We start from the raw sequence: 23,146 nt of genomic DNA, 5'->3' as shown, positions 1-23,146 counted from the left end.
ACGCAACTCACTTTAGCACTAAACAAATGAAATAAACGATGACAAATAAAGCTTCATTTAAAATGACACAGGCGAACCATAGAACATGTATCTGCTGGGGTGCTGCTGACAACCAATAGAGCTGCTTGGGATGAGTAAAAAGCTGCTGATAAAATGTGGATAAATATCAAACTCACCTGTACATTCTGCTGTGACTACCATTAAGAGCAGAACTATTAAGTGGTGTAAGGACAGACAATGCAGCATTATTTAGACTCAGGTCTGTACAAACTGTAAATTATAGTAATAATTCTTCCATAAAGTCTTAACAGAACATATACCACTTTCCTGTACTCTACCTCCTCAGTTCTGTTTCTAGCTGACTACTTACTACACACTTCCCGATTGCAGAGTAACAGGAAATATGATGGATGGTAAGTTTCCTCCCAGAAAAAATACTTATGCAAAGTCATAATGAAACTCACAGAAGAATGTCTAAATCATCTGTTTGTTACTACAATGGAGGACTGCAACAGATGCCACTTAATGCAAAAGGTGTGCCAGTGATATCCTACTGGAAAGGACTAATCACAATTTTCTCAAAATTTAAGATGAGCCATGCACAGACAGACTGCTTATAACCATTTATTATATATTATATGTATATATATATATATATATATATATATATATATATTACTGAAGGTAGCTACAATAATGTTTTGCTGTCCATGCTGTTTCATTATTTCACTGTGTTAGAAGGCAGTGTTTTTATATGACTGCATCAATTTAAGTATCACATGGCTGTGTTCGAAATTGCCTACTACATACAGCTCTTGTACTGCTTGTGCCCAAAAGTAATTAGTATACAGTATGTGACCAAAATAAATTTCCCCAGTATGCCAAACACCCGGTTGATGTACTGCTCCAGCAAAATATTCTACATACTACATACAAAATGCAACGAGGCCAATTCAGAAGGACATGAACACTTACGTAACCACCCTGGATTCAGCCTTTCTAAACATCAAAAACAGCCAAAAGAAATACATTTGTCCAAATGCTGCTGCACTTGGTGAAATGCTGAAGCCACAGAGGTGGGTGTACTTACTTTATCTGTTTAATAAAGTTAACCTACTGCATAGGTAACATGCAACCCGTTGAAACATAACTTTAAAAAGTTGGTCTCAGCCAAACAATCTGTGCAGCATCAGCTCTTCAGGCTCCTGTGTGTAGTCATGCTGCTTGTTATTCAGTCAAACTAGCTCATAATACCAACTATGAGTGTAATGAAAATGAATGACTTGCAAACGGACGAAAACAGGTGTGTTTGGAAACCACACAGATTTACCACATAGACCAAAAGCAGACATTTTTAAAGTTTATCTGTTCTTTCTGTCTTTGTATGGGGGTATATTTTGAAAGTCACACAGGCCCATCTATTGACCAAGATACAAAAACACTAAAAGGTGGCTAGCAGGGGGTGCTAAGCAGTGATTGGAGGGCTGAGGAAATGGGGCAGGTCTTGAGATGGTCTGATTGGCTTAGTCCCTGATGTTAGCAGTCTTTCCACTAGTTCGGCATACAGCTATTTCAAGCACAGCCCATGTCTCATATACAGTGTAGCAACTGCTGCTAGCCACTACAAAAATTGACAGCCATTACAACACTGTCTAGTGTCACTGCTCACACCACTAGACCCATCACTACTGATTATTAGTGTTAAGGATATGTTATATTAGGAATGTGCCATTAAAAACAATAAGCAAAACATTCTTAATTTGAATACTTCAAATCACTATAATGCAGCATCATAATTGTAACTAATTAACTTCACTCACATTAGTGTTTATATAAAACTGTTGGGAGAGAAAAGCTCAATTACAAGGCTAGAACAACACCTTTGGCTCTTGGATTCTTCTTGAACAAAATTAATCCCTTTAGAGTGAGACTCAGTCAGACATTTTAACATAAAGACGTGACGGAAAATATGCATTTAAACCAGATAGCAGTGGGCAATATGATACAACTATTATATTAGATATTTTAAGACAATTTCATGATACGTATCACAACATTTTGACACTCAGACACAATGCACTGATAATGCCACAATTAAAAACTGCCATCAAAACTGTGACTACAGTGATTGTATTTTAAAATTTCACATAACATGCCACACTAAATCCAATAAAACGTTATGTTCCCTTTATAACTGAACATGTAGTTGGTCAGTGTTCTTTAAGCATATACAATATTCACAATATGCAAAGAGAAGCATATTGTTTATCACAATAATAATAGTGAAATTATCATAATATCAATAAAATATAGTTATACTGCCTACCTCTAAAATCAATGGTTTCCATTCTTAACTGTAAGAGGCCTGGTGTGCCTGCAAGTTCATTCCATTTGTTTAACAGCTGGTCTCAGGCTTTAACAACTGATGTGTGCCTGCAGCCACACCAGCCCTTTGCAGATAAGATGGGAGACCCCTGATTTAAACCACAGCTCCTCTCTGTTTAAGCCAAGCCATAGTTGTTTAAAAAATATATGACTAAACTCTTATTTAAAACAGTATCTAGAATAACATCTGATGTGGGCATTAAAGAGAGAGATTCTATGGATTCTATAGATTCTCTATGACCTAAAATATATATTTTTTTGGCCAAATTTGACAACTAAAAGCAATAAAAATACACTGTTAAAAAGTACTGTACAAATTATTAAGGAGTATTCGTCTAAATATTGAAGGGGACATTCAGTTCATTCAGGTAACTTTGAGCTGTCTAGGGAGTAGTGAATAACAGTTTGTCACAAGAAGTAGAGAGTGAAGCTGACCCATCAGTCACTGCAAGCACCTTTATTTGTGGCCTGTACCAGTGTATATACTTGTGGTCTTACTTAAGTGCACATTTACAAAACATAATTTCTGAATTTAGTAAAAGTGCATAAGCATTTACTTCCACTATCTGCTACATAATTTACATTGTCCTGTTATAATAGTTCTATAGAGCCTTCAACTGAAATGTAGCTACTTTTATTTAGATTACACAAAGTGCATTTAAATGACTTCAGCAATAGAAGGTTTTCACAGGACCATCACACTATGTCATAAATTAGGTGCTGATTTAAAAATTCTCATCTGCTATCTTATACATCATTGGTCTGTGAAAGGGTGAATTTTAAGCCTGGCTTTCAGATCAAATCTGTACTAAGTGAGTCAATGAAAAACAGCAGCATACAAAAAATCTATATTACTTGAACAAAAGATACCTACAAAGGGAATTAAAGTGTTTCTGCATTAATCAATGCTATGTAATGATATGCACAGCTGGAATGTTTTGATTTTATGACCGTATTTTAAGTGTTAAGTTAACTCAAGCAACTTTATCTTCTCAAAAGCATGCCAAAACAGATTGAACATTGTCTTCTATACAATGGGTTGGCATCTAAAGCCTTGGACACAGTTGCAGTATAACAAATTTTAGCTAATACATTTTGTATTAATAAATAATTTTAATTGAGTTATTGATAGGCTATTTTGGCTTTAAAATATGGCAGTGAATATATGTGTTGATGTTAAAGGTACAGCATACTTTAATATGATTTTTTTTTTTACTTTTGGATCTTCAGTTTTTGGGGTAGGTTGAATAAGTTGCAATACAAACCCTGGCACCAGATTCTATTTTTTGCATTTGCAGATAAAGGTCTTGTACACAGCCTTCCTTACCTAAGCAACCTGTGCAGTATGCCCCATGTGAGACACCATAGCTTGATCAAATGATCAATTTGTTACAAATAAATAATTAAGGTCTTCCTTGGACAGTGCAGTTCCCTTTTGTATTGAGCAACATCAGAAGAGTTGTCCCATGGTATCATAAAAAGAGCTTTAACAAATTACCATCAGTCTCTTGTTGCTGTGTCATATTTTAGTTACTGGATAGCAAGAAAAAGAACAACACTAAACTCTTATTTAAAACATTATCTATAATAACATCTGAAGTGGGCATTAGAGAGAGAGATTCTATAGATTCTTAGATTCTCCCAGCCCATATTGGCAGTATGTTTCTCAGACTTCTTCAGTAACAAAACAGAAAACATAAGGGCAAAAATTAAGTAGACTATTGCTCCAGAATTCAGTTTTGAATTTGGTCCGATTGGTTGTAATGAGCTTTATAGCTTGTTGTCATCCAAAATCAACCACATGCATATTTGGCTCAATACTCTTTAGGTTATTCTGGACTTATTATCAATAACATTAATTCTGATCTATGTTCCAAAGTTCTAAGTTGTCAAGACATTCCTTAAGCTACTTCATCCTTCTAAACTCTCCTTGTTTAGACTTTGGAAAAAAGTTGTTGCTGTACAGTTATGTTCCCTTTTAAGTAAGTGTGAATTAGTTTAGTTTGGCTTATGGAAACATAGTACAGAGATGTACTCTTGATGAAATACTTGAAATAGACAAAACAGAGGTAGCAGTATCACAGAAGGCTAGTTTGTTAACTGAAATGTGTTGGTATATATCTCACGTAGCACTCCCTCCCCTGTATTATTGCATATTAAGTCAATTATTAAGGTTATCACGTTTTCTCAGGCGTAAGGAGACGTCACAGTAATGCCCAAGACCCGCAAGCTGTAAATGAAAGCGACGTCAGAATCATTTTACCTTATACATCCTGGGGATAACACGAACAGAATACCGAAAAAAAACGTATCTTGCTCTTTTTTCTTCGTATCCGTTAGCATTGATCATATCCGACCGACCAATCCATTCCAGAAGGGCTGAAGTGTAGCATGATCAAGAAGCAGGACGATTACGGTGAGTGCGTTTCGGAATAAATGAGTAACCCGACGGTTTTAGAAGTACGAACGTGCTCATCTAATACGCACTTGGAACCTGTTTATGGTTAACGCTATAGCAGCTGCACCATAAACAGGAGCTTTCAAAGAAATGCAATTCTGTCCTCTACAGTATGTTAGTAAACTATGTAGTACTGAAATGTAGAAATTTTGTTCTGGTACCAATCTATATTAAACATATGAGTTAGTAGGCTGCTTAAGTGCGTGATTTAAATGCTGGGTCAATGAGTGCGTATACATGCACTCAATAATCCGATAACTGCAGAAAATCAGATTTTGTCAGTAATCCGATCAACACGTTTACATGCACTTGAGTAATCAGATAATGGAAAACTCCGGGTCTACATGAATCAGACAGTAATCGGATTTCTCACAGAAGAAGACGTAACGTAAACATAACGTAAAACTCAAACTTCATACCGCGCCTTTTTTAAATATCGCGCCACTTTACCTAAAAATATGAATTTACATCATCTGGAAGACGAAAAACATTTACATCCTTTATTTCGTGTTTGGTTTCAGCGCCGCTCCAACAGTGTTTTACTGCCATCTCGCGACATCCACAGACTGAGAAATCCTATAGAAATCGGAGTACGAGTTTACATGCACTGAGACATCTGATTACTGAGCTAAAATCCAGCTCTCTTCATCGGATTTCTAGATCGGAGTATGGTGTTTACATGACCATTTGAATAATCGGATAACTGCAGAAATCTGATTATGATCGGATTATTGAGTGCATGTATACGCACTCAGTGATTCACGTGAAGTGATTTACAAATGTGGTCCACCCAGCCAGTCATTAAGGAGTCCATAAACCACGCGGCTAGTTAACATTTATTTAATAGCACTGTTGTTATGTAAGTTAATTTGGATGGGAGTCACTGCTTTTCCTTATTAAAAAAAAAAAAAACACTGTCAAAAGCTTTACTACTACTCACCTGAAACTGTTGTTCTCATGTCTTCTCAGGGAATCCTACCCCGTACGAACCCTTTTTCAGAGGACCAGTTTCTAAGAGGTGAGCTCTGATATCTCTTTAGTGCTCCTAGCACTCCCTCACGTTCACAGATCAGGTAAAAGTGGCCCAAATCTGATTTTCTCACCAAATCCGATTTTTTGTTAGGCTGCTCACAATATCTTTTAAATGTTACCTGTAAGGGACATTAGTCTGAACAGATCACGCTCATAAACAGACCCGCATGTGCAAAAAGCAATGCTTCACGTGGCACGCTCATCCAGATGTAAACAATCAAGAAAGGAATCAACAGTACCGCGTTCGTTCATTGTGATCGGTGTGGATGTTCTAATTTTGTTCGTACAGAAACACAATCCCAGAGGCGCGAAATTATGACGAATGTGGAGCTGGGCTGACTTAAAAGTCACATGAAAGTCTGACTATTTCGGCTTGCATTGCCCCATATAAGTATTAAATTTCAGCACATATGAAAGGCTACGTTCAAACTGCTAGCCCAAATCCCATTTTTGGTATATCCAGATTGTATGCAGATTGATTTTTGATAGTCTGGACAGTTGACCACATGAAATCCGATTTTTGCAAATCAGACCCAAATCACATTTGGAGGTGGTTTAAAATTTACATTTACATTTACAGCATTTAGCAGACGCTCTTATCCAGAGCGACTTACAAGAAGTGCTTTGTCTATCTAGAGAAAGTATCTTTGCTAGTTACCAATAGGTTAGAGAGAAAGCCAGTCCTGAGCTCAGACACTGCTAGAAACAAAAGTCCCTGTTGATACCCAGAGAAAAAGGAACAGAGTTAAACACAGCGCAGTGTAATACAATACAATACAATACAGTACAGTACATTTCAATAAGTGCAGTACAATACATTACAATGAATACTTAACTCAGTGCTCATTTAAGTGCTGTATAAAGAGATGTGTCTTCAGTCTGTGTTTGAAGACAGCGAGAGACTCTGCTGTACGGACAGCCAGTGGGAGTTCGTTCCACCACCTGGGTGCCAGTACAGAGAAAAGTCTTGATGCTTGTCTTCCGCGCGTCTTGAAGAATGGCGGGTCAAGCCAAGCTGTACTTGAAGCTCGAAGGGCACGTGGTACGGTTCGAGTTTTGACCATTGCCATCAAGTAGGTAGGGGCTGGTCTGTTTTTGGCTTTGTAGGCAAGCATCAAGGTTTAAAATATGATGCGTGTGGCCACAGGAAGCCAGTGAAGGGAGCGCAGCAGTGGGGTGATGTGGCTGAACTTTGGGAGATTGAAGACGAGCTGTGCTGCTGCATTCTGGATGAGTTGCAGAGGCTTGATGGCCTGCATAGGAAGACCAGCCAAAAGTGAGTTGCAGTAGTCAAGCCTTGAGATGACAAGAGACTGAACTAGCACCTGGGTGACCTCTCGAGTGAGAAAGGGTCGGATCCTCCGGATGTTGTACAGGAGAAACCTGCATGACCGAGTTAGGTTCGCAACATGAGCCGAGAACGATAACTGGCCACCCAGAGTCACACCAAGACTTCTTGCCTCTACAGACGGAACAATCAGAGAGTTCTCGAATGAGATGGCAAGATCATGATGAGGATCTGTAGTTGCAGGGATGAATAGCAGCTCAGTCTTGCTAGGATTGAGCTTCAGGTGGTGAGCTGCCATCCTCGAAGAGATGTCATTCAGACATGCCGAGATGCGACTGGAAACCTGTGTGTCAGAAGGTGAGAAAGAAAGCATTAGTTGAGTGTCATCAGCATAACAGTGATAAGAGAAGCCATGAGATGATATTACATTGCCAATAGAGCTAGTGTAAAAGAAAAGAGAAGAGGACCCAGCACCGAGCCTTGTAGGACACCAGTGGAGAGCCTGCATGGAGAGGATGTGAACCCTCTCCATGATACCTGATAAGAGCGACCCTCCAGGTAGGACTTGAACCACTTCCAAGCAGTGCTATTGATTCCAAGATTGGTGAGGACGTCCAGAAGGATTGTGTGGTTGACTGTTTCAAAAGCTGCTGAGAGGTCAAGAGGAATCAGGACAGATGACAGTTTGGCTGATCTTGCTGACTGGAGCTTCTCGGTCACTGCTATAAGAGCAGTTTCTGTTGAGTGCGCCAGTTTGAAGACAGACTGGTTGGGGTCCTGGAGCTGGTTCTGTGTGAGAAAGAGAGATATTGATAGATAGATTGATTAGAGACTGCACGTTCAAGAATTTTTGAAAGGAAAGAAAGGAAAGGGCTTTTTTATGAGAAAAGTGATGAAGGGCAGTAGATCCTTGGAGATTGACTGGAGCAATGCGGATGGGATCCAGTGGGCAGGTGGTTGGCTTACTGGATTTGATCAGTTGAAGGACATCATCTGTGGAAAGAGAAGAAAAACAGTTTAAGGGATTGAGAACGAGACGATGATGTCTAGTGGAAGGAGTGGAGACAGAGGGAAAAGACTGGCGGATTCTCTCAACCTTCTCCTCAAAGAAGGTGACAAAATCCTCGGGAGTGAGAGAAGAGGGTGGAGGGGGAGGAGGAGAGTTGAGGAGAGAGGAGAAAATGATTGAAATCTGATTTCAATTGGATTATTACAGGTGCGTCTCAGTGGACAGTGTCAGTGTCTTTCTGTGTCTCACTTGCAATGCAAAAACAACAAAAATATCAAATCCAGAGTGACGGAAGTGCTGGGATTTAAGAAAGTCTCATATGTGTCATGGCAATATGATTTACCTACGATGAGGTTTTTATATTTGTAATATTGTCTTTCCTTGTCTTTGTACATCTCGTGTGTGTATGTGATTTCATCTCATGTCATATTCTTTGGGTCTGAAATTGTGTCCACCAAGTTAGCCTACCCACTTTTCCTAGGCCTACCAAAACTGTACTTTTTTCTACATTGCTGAATTAGACGATAGACTATAGCTTGTTATGGACCTTGGTTGTGTCTGGGATGCTGAAAATTTTTACTGAGTAAACACACTGCTGGAGAAGTATCACGTGCCAGATTGTACAGAGTGCAGCTTGTACATATGAGCTCAAGTTGAAATTCATCTCAAATTCAGTGCAATTTCAAAAGTCAAGTCAAGTCTTTGTTGTCAGCTATATACAAGTACACAGTGAAACGAAACAACATTCCTCCAGGACCATGGTGCAACTCACGAATACAAGTGAGAGACAATACGATATACACAGTGCAGACAATACAGTACAATAAATAAATACAAAACAGAACACAGGCAGTACATGGTACTGAAAACTTTGACTGACTGTGGCTTTTTGTTTTGTTCTGGGTTTGGTGAGGCTGAAACTGGCTTCCTATTTGCCAGCTTTTTAGCTTTTTTTTTGCCAGATTTCCCTCATGGGTGCCATTCTGTTCTCTCTGCTCGGTTGGGCCTGGTTTGGCGGCACATGCACGCCGGGGACAGCCCTTCCAGGTGAAGGGGCCAGCACTATGCTGGCCACCACATTCGCGTTATCATGTTGGGGACCAGAAACAGCATTGGGCGAGGACACCATGGTGGACATACAACTCTATTTCCAAAAAAGTTGGGACAGTGTGCAAAATGTAAATAACAACAAAATTCAATGATGTGCAAATCATTTAAATCCTATATTGAAAATAGTACGTGGACAATATAAAAAGTTGAAACTGAGAAATTATATTGTTTTTTGAAAATTAGATGCCCATTTTGAATTTGATGCCAGCAAAAGGCCGGTAAATTTGAGTAATGCTAAAAAGAACACCTGGTGAAACAACGCACAACTAATTAGGTTAACCAGTAACATAATTGGGTATGTAAAGAGCATCCCAGAGGGTCTTTCAGAAGTAAAGATGGGAAGGGATTCTCCACTCTGTAAAAGATTGCATTTGCAAATATTGCATCAATTTAAGAATAACATTTCTTAAAGTAAAATTTCATCATTTACAGTACTAATTATTACAAGATTCAGAGAATCCATAGGAATCTCTGTATGCAAGGGATAAGGCTGAAAATCAATATTTGCTGGCCGTGATCTTTGGGTCCTTAGGCATTCACAAAGATAGAATTCAGAAATTACAGGCAGCGTTTTGGCTAATGCTATTGTGCTGGCAGACTCTAAAGGTCGTCTTCTAGAATGAAATTCCTGTTCCTGGTTTTTCATATGCAGCAAAATCTCTGATGACCACTGACAGCCAGCCAATAACAAAGTTCCAGAAATCAGTAATAACCATATGTCGGGACTCGCCCACAACTGTCAAAAAAAAATTAAACTCTTGGGTGAGCAGAAGCTTAGTAGCGAGCAGAAAATTGGGCTAATTTTCCTCCCATGCGAGTGCTCTTTCCGCAGGGGTGCTCCTCTTAGCGTGCATGAGAGTAGTTTGCGAATTTTTAATTAAATTTGACGCCATACTTTCTTAATGCTTACTGCTAAATGCTGTACATTGGCGCCTTTATCGTTGTTTACATTTGCATATAGATTTTTTTGCTGACGTCTTTCACCACCACTGCTCTCTCAAGGCCCTCATGAGTGGTACCCTCAGCTGTAGCGGCGCTCTTGAAGATGCATAGTTGCCATCATCTTCTTCTGTTTTTACATAAACATAGCACTCCATCTTTCCTCCCAGAACTATGTAGCTTAGCTTAGCTGCTAGTAGCTGAATTGTCAGAATTCCTCCCATTGGTGAAACTTTTATTTCACCAATTTTAATGTAGTATTCACTGCTATTATAAGAGACACACCACTTGCACAAGTTGTGGTGCTTTATTAAGCAGCTGTTGTTGGCCACAGCTACTCCATAAGCAGAGATTTCTATTTACTCATATCTTGTTCGCTACTCAGCTCACATCTGACTCTCTCTCATTTCACGCATGCTCACACACAAAGCCCCACCTTTCACAATAAGTCCTTAGCAGAATAACCCCATGAATAAATGCTGATGAACAAATAACCTACAACTAACGTGTAAACATTTCTTGAACACGCTACAGTATTTTTATCTTTGTTCAGGAGCTGCACAGATGTGATTTGTTGTGTGCTTTTCGTGGCTGCCATTGTAGGCTACATGACTATTGGTGTCCTAGGTAAGAAGCGTCTCAGAATCTATAAACATTAATGCTTTGAATGATAAAATATTTGTTAGTCTCCTCCTAATACACTATTACCCAGAACAGTGTCATTACCTAGGTCCTGTAATACTTTAAAAATGCCTTAAAAACTATCCATGTCTTAATTCACATTATTATTTGCCTAACTATTTGTTTACAACAGCTTGGCTGTTTGGAGATCCGCGCCATGTCTTCTTCTCCCGAAATTCCACTGGGATGTTTTGTGGAGCAGGGGTAAACATGTAAGTCCCTCAGATTACCCTACACAGATTTTCTCAGCATTTAAGGGTGAGCGAGTCAAACTCACTGGAATCTGGAGAGGAATACAGTGGGGGGATGAGTGGGTCTTAAGAGTGGTATTTGACTTTAATCAGTATGCCAAATCAAAGCACAAGTGTTTTAATGGCTATGAACCAAGAGTGTTAAACTCAGGTCCAGTTCTAGAAATGGGTTGTAGTGCACCCAGCACATCTATGAAGAAAGAAGTAATTAGCTAATAAAAGGGCCAGCACTGGACTGTTCAGTGCTATAAACTTCCAGGACTGCATGCTCACACACCTGGTCTAAACAATAAAGTTAAGTTAATCAGGTTGATATCTGTGCTGTAATGCTGCATTTATATTCTTGTATCTCTGACCTTTCAGCAATGAACCCAATGTCTTCTTCTTTGACATTCTGAAGTGTGCCACTGAAACCAATGTAATGGCTGCCACTCACAAGGGTCACCAGTGTCCGACCACTCAAGTGAGATATCCACACATTAGCCTATTTATTGCTAAAAAGAATGAGTTAATTCATATATCAGTTATGTGCATAAGTACATAAGAGACTCAAGCAGTGTAATATTTGAAGCCCAGTATGCAGGCTTGTGGGTTTTAGTCATTGTTCTCAGAGCCATCAGCCTAGCATCATGTGATGGACTACTCATTAGTGCAGATAATGTACTGAAGCAATTTTCACTGTGTGTGTGTATTTGTGTGCACGTATGTGCAGGTGTGTGTCAAAGAATGCCCCTCTGAGTTCTGGAAATTGCCCTCTGAAGCATACGCCTCAGATGCACTGCCAAAGGACTTTTTCCAGCAGAAGTACTGTGATCCCAGTCTTGATCTAACGCACACCACACTGGTAGTACTCCATCCTTCAGTGCTAAAACAGACTCACCCAGAGTGCTTTCCCTTATCGGATCATTACCCTAATGAGATTTGAACTGAATTCCTTTATCACACCACAGTGACAGTACTATAACCCTGCAGGACCTTACTTTGATACCTTAGGTAAAGGCTATAAACTGATTCCACGTTCATTTCTATCACAGACTGTCCAAGATATCCTTGATCAAGAGCTTTGCCCATATTTCTACACACCAAGTAAACCAGGTACAAACCATATGTCATTCAAAGTAGACAAGTGGAGTACCTTCATTTGTTTGTATGTTGCATTTCATAATATAATAGTATAATACCTAATACTAAAATACCTGGATTGTGTTTTTGTAGATTCTGTCAAACACACAATCTTATACTAGCATAGTCATAAAGGTTTAAGTCAAGTCAAGTCAAATTTATAGTTAGCGCTTTTTACAACTGATGTTGTCACAAACCAGCTTCACAGAAATCCATTAAAGACAAAGTTTTAACATGAAATGTAAATCCTCCAAGTGAGTAAGCCAGGGGCGACAGTGGCAAGGAAAAACTCCCTCAGAGCTGAGGAAGAAACCTTGGGAGGAACCAAGGCTCACATGGGGGGACCCATCCTCCTCTGGTCAAACTACCTACAAAATTATTATACTACTAATATTAATAGTAGTAGTAGTAGTAGTAGTAGTAGTAGTAGTAGTAGTTAGGAGTCCATGAAAACTTCAGTGTAGAGTGGGAGTGGGCAGCTAGTCCAAGTCAAGTGGCGGTAGCTGGGCAAGTAGCGGTAGCTGGGCAAGTGGCGGCGACTGGGGCGTGGGCAACTGGTCTGAAGTGGATAGCAGGAGAGCTCCGCAGACAATCATCCATCAGTGTCCGTCCGGCAGGTGGGCAGTCGTTCGAAAAAGGTAGGGAGATGGAATTAGTTTTGTTCTGTTTGAGTGTATGTAAAACAGAGAATGTGAACATTTCCAGAGTGTGGCTAATGACTCCGGTAAATCTGACTATAACAGCTTAACTAAAAGGAGAGAACCAAAAGGACACACAGACACGGGAGCACCCTGAAACAATTTGGTATCCCTCTGCTCCACCGTCCACAAACCTGAGCGATCGCGTGCGAGCGGCGGGACAACAGCACCAGCGTCTCAGTTTACTATAATACCCTGTGTCCATGGACCCCTGGATCTGCTGCCGTTATCTAAGGGGGAACATTAACTACCAAAAGCTAAACTAAATAAGTGAGTTTTCAGCCTAGATTTGAAGATTGCGACTGAGTCTGAGTCCCGAACATTTTCTGGAAGATCATTCCAGAGTTTGGGGGCTTTATAAGAAAAGGCTCTTCCCCCAGCTGAAACCTTCTGAATTTTGGGAACTATTAAAAAGCCAGCACTTTGTGATCTGAGTAATCGTGGTGGCTCATAATGGGAAATAAGATCTTGCAGGTACTCAGGAGCGAGCCCATGTAGGGCTTTATACATCAATAAAAGAATTTTGTAATCGATACGGAATTTAACAGGCAGCCAATGGAGTGATGATAGAACTGGACTGATATGATCAAATTTTCTAGTTTTAGTGAGGACCCTGGCTGCAGCATTTTGAACTAGTTGAAGTTTACTTAAATTCCTGCTGGTGCATCCTGATAGTAGTGCGTTACAGTAGTCTAGCCTTGAAGTAATAAAGGCATGTACTAATGTTTCTGCATCGTGCAGCGATAAGGCATTTCTTATTTTGGCGATGTTGCGAAGATGTAAAAAAGCTGTCCTAGTGATACTGCCTATGTGTTGATCAAATGATAAATCTGGATCAATTATGATGCCAAGATTTTTTGCTGCTGAACCAGGTATAACTGGAAAGTCAGCAAGATTTAAAATTAAATCTGGTAATTTATTTCTTGCCACTTTTGGACCCAGAAGGAGAACCTCTGTTTTGTTACTGTTTAGAAGGAGGAAGTTACGTAACATCCAGCCTTTCACATCTTTTACACAGTCCTCTATTTTCTTTAACCTGTATTTGTCATCAGACTTGGCTGATATGTACAATTGCGTATCGTCTGCGTAACAGTGAAAGTTAATGCCATGGCTACTTATAACTGTGCCTAACGGTAACATGTATAATGTAAATAATAATGGTCCTAAAATAGAGCCTTGCGGAATTCCAAATCTTACTTGTGAATAATTGGAAGATGAATCATTTACCTTTACAAACTGATAATGTTCCCTTAAGTAAGATTTGAACCACGATAGGGCTGTCCCTGTGATTCCAACCATGTTTTCTAACCTTTCTAGGAGAATATTGTGGTCTATCGTAGTGAAAGCTGCGCTGAGGTCAAGTAGTACCAACAGGGATACGTAGCCTTGATCAGAGGCAAGAAGAAGATCATTTGTTATCTTAACTAGAGCTGTCTCAGTGCTGTGATGTGGCCTGAATCCAGATTGGAATTTTTCATATATGTGGTTCTTATGTAGATATGAACTAAGTTGTTGGGCTACAGCTTTTTCTAAGATCTTAGATATAAATGGTAGGTTAGAAATAGGCCTGTAATTAGACAATATGCTAGCGTCAAGGCTTGGTTTCTTGATCAGAGGCTTAATAACTGCTAGTTTAAAAGCTCTGGGTACATGGCCCAGGCTAAGGGACGAGTTTACTATAGTTAAAAGAGGATTAATGATAATTGGTAGTACTTCTTTGAGTAATTTTGAGGGGATTGCATCAAGTGTGCAGGTTGTACAATTTGCAGAGGAGATAATCTTCTCTAGTTCTAACTGTGGTAGTGGGTAGAAAGTTTCCAGCCTTTCCTCTGCAACTACGTTATGTTTTATATCAGCCACATCAGATGACAGCCAAGTTGGATTTAATACTGTGGGTTGAATTTGTTGTCTAATATTTTCAATTTTATTTTTAAAAAAGTCCATAAAAACATCACTGGTGAGAGTCGCCGGAATTTGTGGTTTAGGCTTTGCAGTTATAACTCTCTCTCTAGCACTGGGAAGATGTCTGCCTAGTTTTGACCCAAAACATGTTCCTGCGGACTTCATTCTCCTTGGACTAGCTTCTGTTGATGACACAGTCAAGCACATCAGGAACACTATGGGGTAACCCTACATGCACAAAAACATCTAGATGTTTGGTACTGTTGATAGCTGCTTGTGTTTACTGATGTAAATATGTTCTGCCTGCAGCTCTCTTGTTTCAGGATTCAATGCCAAATCAGTAGGAGTGCGTGTCTTTGAAGACTTTGCCACTTTATGGTATTGGATATTAATGTAAGCTAACAGTGTCAGGGATTATTAACATTCTGACAGAAAATACATTACACATGACCCTTTCCTCTGTATCCCTAACTCTCTCTGTTGTTCCTTCTCTCTTGCTCTCCCTTTCTCTTTCTCAGTGGTCTGCTGGCTGCTATGGCTGTTAGTGGTGTTCATGTTGCTTATGAGATATTGGGTGTCTTTGCTGGTTTGGCTCCTTATTGTAGGTGTTTTGGCAGTGGGAGCATATGGTAAGCCCCTTTTTTTCTAAAACAGTAGTTCTGACATGTTTGATTTGACTCATGAGATAATTGCATTGTAGATCATTAGTCTTTGCAATAGTGTATTGGTGGAGGAAAATACAAAATTGCAGTGGATGTGGGCCACAGAACAGAGCTTGTACTCCACTGTCCCTGATACATTCGTATGTCATTTAATGGAACATAACTTCTCAAACAAATCCTCAGGGCCCCAGATGGTCCACATTTTTGCTCTATCCCAGCTCTGTACACACTTGAACCAAGCCATTTAGCATACCTGGTAGAGGTACAGATAAAAAATATAGACTGCCTGGTGGGCATTGAGAGTTGGTTTGAAAACCACTGGTCTATTAAGTGAATGAAAATGTTTTTTCTATGTTTCAGGTATTTACCACTGTTACTCGGAATACAACAACTACAGACACTCAAAACTCACCCTCAGCGACCTCGCCTTCAATTCCAAGTTCTCTGTCTACTTTCAAGTGAAGGAGACATGGCTGGCTTTCTGTGAGGGCTTCTAGGTTTTCTCACAGCACATGTACACATTTACTATGTCAAGCACAAATAGATTTGAAGTACATTTGGGGCTTTATATAAGAAATGATTTATATACTTAATGTGTATTTTAGAGCTGGAAATAATGTTGTTTTGATAACTTTTGTGTGTTTGGCAGTGGTGATCTTGTGCCTAGTGGAACTGGTCCTTTTACTGTTGCTGAAAAGTCTAGGGAATAGAATCTCCAGTGCTCTGGCACTTTTGGAGGAGTCCAGCAGGTAGCACCGTTATTCAGGCCTGACAAGACAATAAAAGCCAAGCTTTACTTTGTTGGCATTTTTGAACAATTTCAGAAAACATTTGATGAAAAACGATGAAATAAAAACATCTTGTGCATGACAGACATGTGTGCAGTCTCTGCAGTGCTCTTTAGGCTGTGTGTGAGCTTTGTTTACCTTTGTGCTTGTGCTTTGTGCTTTGTAGGGCAGTGAGCTATGTGATGTCCATGCTGGCGTACCTCTTGGTCACATTTGTGCTGTTGGTGGTGTGTGTGTGCTACTGGGGAGTTACTAGCCTGTATCCTCTCTCACCACTGCCCTTAATTCCCTGCCTTCACCTGCACTTCCTTCAAATACATTTAAGCTGCTGTCTATCAGTACTCACCAGTGAACCAGTAGTTTGTTGTAGAAAATGTTGCTGTATCAATAAAAAAAAAATCATGTGTATTTGTAGTTACTTTTGCAAAATGAGATTATCAATTTTTCACCTTCAATTATGCAGATATATACAGGTTACTAAATCCCACATTGCCTTTCCATATGCTCTTATTAATTAACAATTACATCTCTCTACCCTGTTGTCCTCCAACCGCCCCAACCCCCCCCCACCCCCCCCACCCCCCCGCCCTTCCACCACCCCACCGCCCTTCCACCACCCCACCGCATCTTTTTCCAGACGTTTAATGCTTTGGCCTATCCCATATGCCCCACTGTGCGCTGTGTCTTTTTCAAACATGACGATGAGGGTTTTTTCCAAAAGAATGCAGCTTACCTTCAGATCATTAACGTGCTGGCCTTCCTCTGGTGTGTGAATTTCATCATTGCTTTGGGACAGTGCACACTGGCCAGCACCTTTGCAACCTTCTACTGGGCCTTTAGCAAACCAGATGATATTCCACCTTACCCCCTCTTACAAGCCTTTATCCGGACTTTACGGTAAACAATGCTATCTTCTCATCTCAGTTCTTCTTGCTTCGTCTCTTGGTTTCAATTCCACTCCCCCACCCCAGGCACCATCTGCCCTCCACTGCTCTCATTACAAAAGCAATCAAATCTATAAGCAAATTCTCTTGTGTACTGCCTTTACTTGGTCTGATTATTAATACTATTCAAATGTGATTTCTCAAGGTACCATGTTGGCTCTATGGCATTTGGTGCTGTCATCCTCACCTTGTTCCAGTTCCTCCAGATCTTTCTGGAATATCTTGACCAGAAGTTCAGAGGTAACAACATATTCAGTCTTCTATTCACGCTCCCCTTCCTTCCTTTTATTCCTTTTTATATGTGTAACCGTTGAATATCCTGCTGTAGGATAACAATAATGATAAATACCATGCCTTACTCCACAGATTGCCAGAATTCTTGCTGTCGGTTTGTGAAGATGTCCCTCAAATGTTGCTTCTGGTTTCTAAACAAATTCCTCAAGTTTGTCAACAGAAACACTTATATCATGGTTTGTGTCTTTCACTTGCTCAAAAATGTATTTCTAAAATAACATTTTATTTAAGTGTATTAAACATATTTAAATATGCAAATGATAATCATATAGCTGGGATGGCTTCACTTAAAAAGGTATTGTTACATTAATCTAAATGCAATTGATTGTGCTTTGTTTAAACTATGTTTTCCAGTATTTATTATTGGTATCAAATTTATTGTTTAACAACTAAAAAAATTTACAGAGCGTCCTTTTTGACAACTATGTTTCTAATTTGTTTGTGGTCATTAAACAGATTGCTGTATATGGAGACAGTTTCTGTGTGTCTGCCAAGAATGCTTACATGCTCCTGATGAGAAATATTGGACGGTAAGGCTTGCATTACTATGTCTGTGTTTGTGCATACATGAGAGTGTACATACATTTTTTTTGTTTCTTTCACAAAAAGAAAAAAACATAACAAATAGAGGCACACACTGATATCAAAATTCGTATAAACAAGTAACACGAGTGCCATGACAGGGATTTAAAGATTATTTTCATAACATGTTGCATGTACTGTTATTTCTCTTTGTTCACAGAGTGGTGGTACTTAACAATGTTACCGACATGCTGCTGTTTTTTGGCAAACTGCTGGTGGCTGGATCAGTAGGTGAGAGTTAAAAAAAAACGTTATATTGAATAATTGCTCTTACTCAAATGTAGAGAACATACATACTTGTACAGTAGATGATTAAATAGTTTTATTCGAATGCCCTGAAGGTATACTGGCTGCCGCCTTCTTCTCTGGACAATACATTGCCAGATGACACTTTCCAGGCTGAGCTGCTGCATTACTACTGGGTGCCCATTGTTGTATGTGCTGCCCTCCATAACAACTAGACCAGGCACACCACTGTGTCATCAAAATTTAAATACTTTTAATGAATATGGCTATCTTATTGTATTGGAAATGTCTTATAACCACTGTGATTTTATTAACTTTAAACATTTTATCATGGAAGATGTTTTTTTAGTTGCCTTTATAGTGGTCTAAAAGATGTGTTTTTGCTGATACTGTCAGATGGTGGTGGTAGGAGCTTACCTCATTGCTGAGGGATTTTTCAGTGTGTACAGCATGTATGTTGACACTCTATTCCTCTGCTTCTGTAAGTAGCATGTAAACACACTTTTCATATGAAAAATTTAAATGGCATGGGAAACAAAACCCCTTTAACTCACCTTTCCTCACTTATTACTAAAAATGCCAAAAAGTGAGGAGGACTGCGCTGCTTTTCTTTCCTTTAATTGTGGTTTACTGACCCCTCTGCATGCTCTTCATCTATGATGTTTTCATCTCCCTCAAGTGGAGGATCTGGAGCGCAACAACGGCACCACACAGAGGCCATACTACATGTCCAGGAGCCTGATGCGAATCCTTCACCAGTCCAAAAACTGCTATAAAGTCTCTCATGCCTCTTTACATTTTCAGTAATAAAGTCAAACTACTAAGCATTTTATGTTTTGGTATGTTTATGTTATTACTTGTCTTCTTACTTCCACTAGAGTAAATATCTGCCCTTTAAAACCAGGTCACCCATAAAAGCTCACCACCTTCAAACTAATATGGAACCTACCAATATTACACATACAGTATATCAATAAAAAATGTACACATTAAAATTGCTCAGTATCCATTTTATTGGGAATAGGTTAACTCTAGCTATACCTAATAGGCTGTAATTTTACTGTCAGTTTTAAGTTGTAATTCACAAATTTTTTGCACCACTGTCGTACTTATACTCTGGGTCAACCTTTGCGCTATTTTACTGACCTCTTAATCAAGGGCAAGTAGTAGACGGAAGTTGTTAATAAGATTAATAAATACTATAAATATTACTGATACAAAAAACACTAATATAACTAAAGATAAGGCTAGGCCTGCCCTTTCGATGATAGCATGCTCAGTAACAGCCCAAAGACAATGCTTTTGAAGCATTAAGTATATAAACAATTGAAGAGAAGAATATTTTTTTTTCAATTTAGTTTTGTAACAATGTATGTAGGAATGGTGCTCATAAAGTTAAAAAGATTGAATGTGGCTTTTTATTTAAGGTGATTAGGACATAAAATTACATCATTGTAACAGTCTGAATAGAATGTGTAAAATCAGAGAAGTTTAAATTATTTCTTTTCCACACTGGTACTTTTGTAAAGGACCAACAGGCCTTATATAATATTTATTGTATAATAGGCCTAATATGTACATAGATTCTAACGTGTTTCTATTTACTTACTTATACATTTTTCACATAGAAGTCCATCTTTACAAAAGAACTTAGACATAACGTTTACAGTTTGATCTGGTTAAACATTACTGGTTCTCAGTCAGTACTGGCAGTAAATATCCAAAACTCAACCATTCATTATTTTTACATCAAAACTATTCCATTTCTGCTTGAAACTTTACTCATAATTAAGAATTAAATGCCATTAAATAACTGATACATATCGGTACACACAGCAACAGGTTCTTAAAATGAACACAAATGCTGCAACAGATTAAAAAAAATATGCTAGGTATTCTTATAAGCTTGCTATAATACAAAAATCAGGCATAGAAGAATGTTTAAATATAAAATCTCAGAAATCCTAACACAAAAGCTACATCCTAGGTGGAAAACCAGTGCAAAACCCTTTAAGCAGGAGGGGAAAACACTGGAGGTGCTCCTCTCACTTTTTTATAAGTTAAAGGCTCTACAAACGATATGTAACCATAATATGATCCAATGACTATAACAAAAAATAGGAAAGAGAAACTATGAAAATACTGCACAATGTAATCAAGAACACTGGGCCTCATTCACCAACCATTCTTAAGAAGAAATTTTTTCTTAAAACCCTCTTACCCAAGACTCTAACATTGACAGTTTCGTATTTGGTATTTTTTCTTAGGTAAATACAGAATCTACACACACTCAAGAGCACAAAGGTGAGAACAATTCTGTGGTTTAAGAACAAGTCATGAATCTGACTGAAGACATTTTCTTCAGATCTTACTTTTTAAGAAAAACAAGATATTGGTGAATGAGGTCTATTATTTTCCCAAAAATACCATATATATTTTGGGAATGTATTTGCTGGAAAAAACAGACATGTAAGCTATTGTTCTACAGTCCTGTCCAAATAATTACCTAGAAAAAAAGAAAAAAGCTGTTCCTGAGTTCACGTGGGTGTGTTACACTAAAAAAGAGAGCCTGTAGAAACAGGGCTAATCACTGCTAGGTGATCAGAATGTTCCTAGAAGAGCAGAAACATATATAATCTAGGAGTAAACGGTCTGTGATGGATCATCAGAGACATAACACAACTTAACTCCCAAAGCTACAAGCTTTTATGCAATTTGCACTCATAAGAACAATCAAAACAGAAAATACAATTGTAATTTCTTAATGCTGCTTATAATGAGAAGAAGCTATTATTGTTGAAAGCATTAGGTCATTTCCTGTGAAATCAAAAGGGAAAAAAAATACACAGCTGATATCAACCTGGCCAGCTGTACTAAGTGCTAGACAAGTGGTTCAAAATGCTGATCTTGGAGTATGCCTGCCTAGCATATATCAGTGTTTTCCCTGATCCACTCCTGATCCAGCTAAGCATGCATGTTGGAGCAAACACTAAAATGTGCAGAGCACGTATTCTCCAAAACCAGTTATGGGAACCATTCTGCTCAACTGAAGTTAGCTTGAAAGTCTATCTTAGAATTGTAAGATATAAAGATAATCTAAATGCAAAAAATAAATAAAATAAAAGTAACATTACCGATCAGTTAAAAAAAACAACAGAATAATGGAGTACCTTGGCACTCCAGAGGGAAAAATAAGTTCTCTACACAAATATAACAACTTGGTTGTAAATGTCTGAAAAACACAGAACTAAATAACAAAAGTAGTTTGCTGGTTGAACCACCCAGAACGGAGTAAGAGGCCCGGTAGGGTTCAATAACCTGCAGTGTTAAGACTATTCTAGTGATTCTTCACTTGCATCATATGCTAAACAAATTTGTGCTATTTAACCACTGTACATTCTATATTTGCCATGTATATTATTCCACCCATTTAAACAATTTGATAATATCTCAGGCAGACTTCAACATAAAGATCAGGGAAAGAACCTGGGTTTGGATTTCCCTGATGGTGACTGATATCAAAGTACAAAATCACATATAGATAAGTATAAAAAGAGTTTAATTTAGGTCCCATGAAAACAGCTACTGTTTAATGACATTTAAAGTTTCAGTAAAATCTGTGTGTGTGTGTGTGTGGTAGAATGGGAGATTCTTCTACTGGATTTAGAACTGATAACTGGGAAGGCCACTGAAGAACACTGAACTCATTTTCATGTTCAAGAAACCAGTTGGAGATAACTTTTGCTTTGTGACATGGTGCATTATCATGCTGGAAGTAGCCATCAGAAGATAGGTAAACTGTGGCCATGAAAAAATGCACATGGTCAGCAACAATATTAAAATATGCTGTGAGATTCAAGCGATGACCCATTTGTATGAACAGGCCCAAAGTGTACCAAGAAAAAATTCCCCACACCATCACACCATCTCCACCAGCCTGGACTATTGACACAAGGCATGTTGGGTCCATATTTTCATGCTGTTGGTGCCAAATTCTGATCCTAACATGTATGTGCCTCAGCAGGAATCAAGATTCATCAAACCAGGCTACGTTTTCCCAATATGCAACTGTCCAGGTTTGATGAGCCTGTGCCGTATCCAGCTTGAGCCTTCTGTTCTTGGTTGACAAGAAATGGTTCTGCTGTTGTAGGCCATCAAACCGTTAAGGTTTGATGCGTTGTTCATTCTGAGATCATTGTACAGAGTGGCTATCTGAGTTACTGGAGCCTTTCTGTCAGCATGAGCCAGTCTGACCATTCTCCTTTGACCTCCCTCATCAACAAGATGTTTCCATCTGCATAAGAGTCGCTTATTGGACTCAGCTTTTTCCCTTTATTACACCATTCCGACTGAACTCTGGAGACTGTTGTGCATGAAAATACCAGGATATCAGCAGTTATAAAAATACTCAAACCAGCCCATCTGGCACCAACTTTCATGCCACAGACAAAATCACTGAGATCATATTTTTCCCTATTCTGGTGGCTGATGTGAACACTACTTGACACTGCTGGCACATATCTACATTATTTTACACACTGCACTGCTGCCACACATCACACGATTAGCTGATTAGACAATTGCATAAATGAGTAGCTGTGCAGGTGTCTCAAATAAAGTGCTTGGTGATGTGAGAAAGTACTGAGAAAAATAAATGAATAAATAAGCCACAAAAATACCAATTTTATACATACACATATATATATATATATATATATATATATATATATATATATATATATATATATATATATA

At 38.8% G+C, this 23,146-nt stretch overlaps 1 pseudogene; it reads left to right on the top strand.

The window, feature by feature from the left end:
- Window positions 1-4,776: 4,776 nt before the first annotated feature.
- Window positions 4,777-19,198, top strand: LOC118800414 (annotated as a pseudogene).
- The last annotated feature ends 3,948 nt before the right edge of the window (window positions 19,199-23,146 follow it).

Source organism: Colossoma macropomum, unplaced genomic scaffold, assembly GCF_904425465.1.
Source record: "Colossoma macropomum unplaced genomic scaffold, Colossoma_macropomum, whole genome shotgun sequence".
Classification (NCBI taxonomy): domain Eukaryota; kingdom Metazoa; phylum Chordata; class Actinopteri; order Characiformes; family Serrasalmidae; genus Colossoma; species Colossoma macropomum.
The sequence above is the reverse complement of the archived record's forward strand: the minus strand, read 5'-3'. Positions and strand labels throughout refer to the sequence as shown.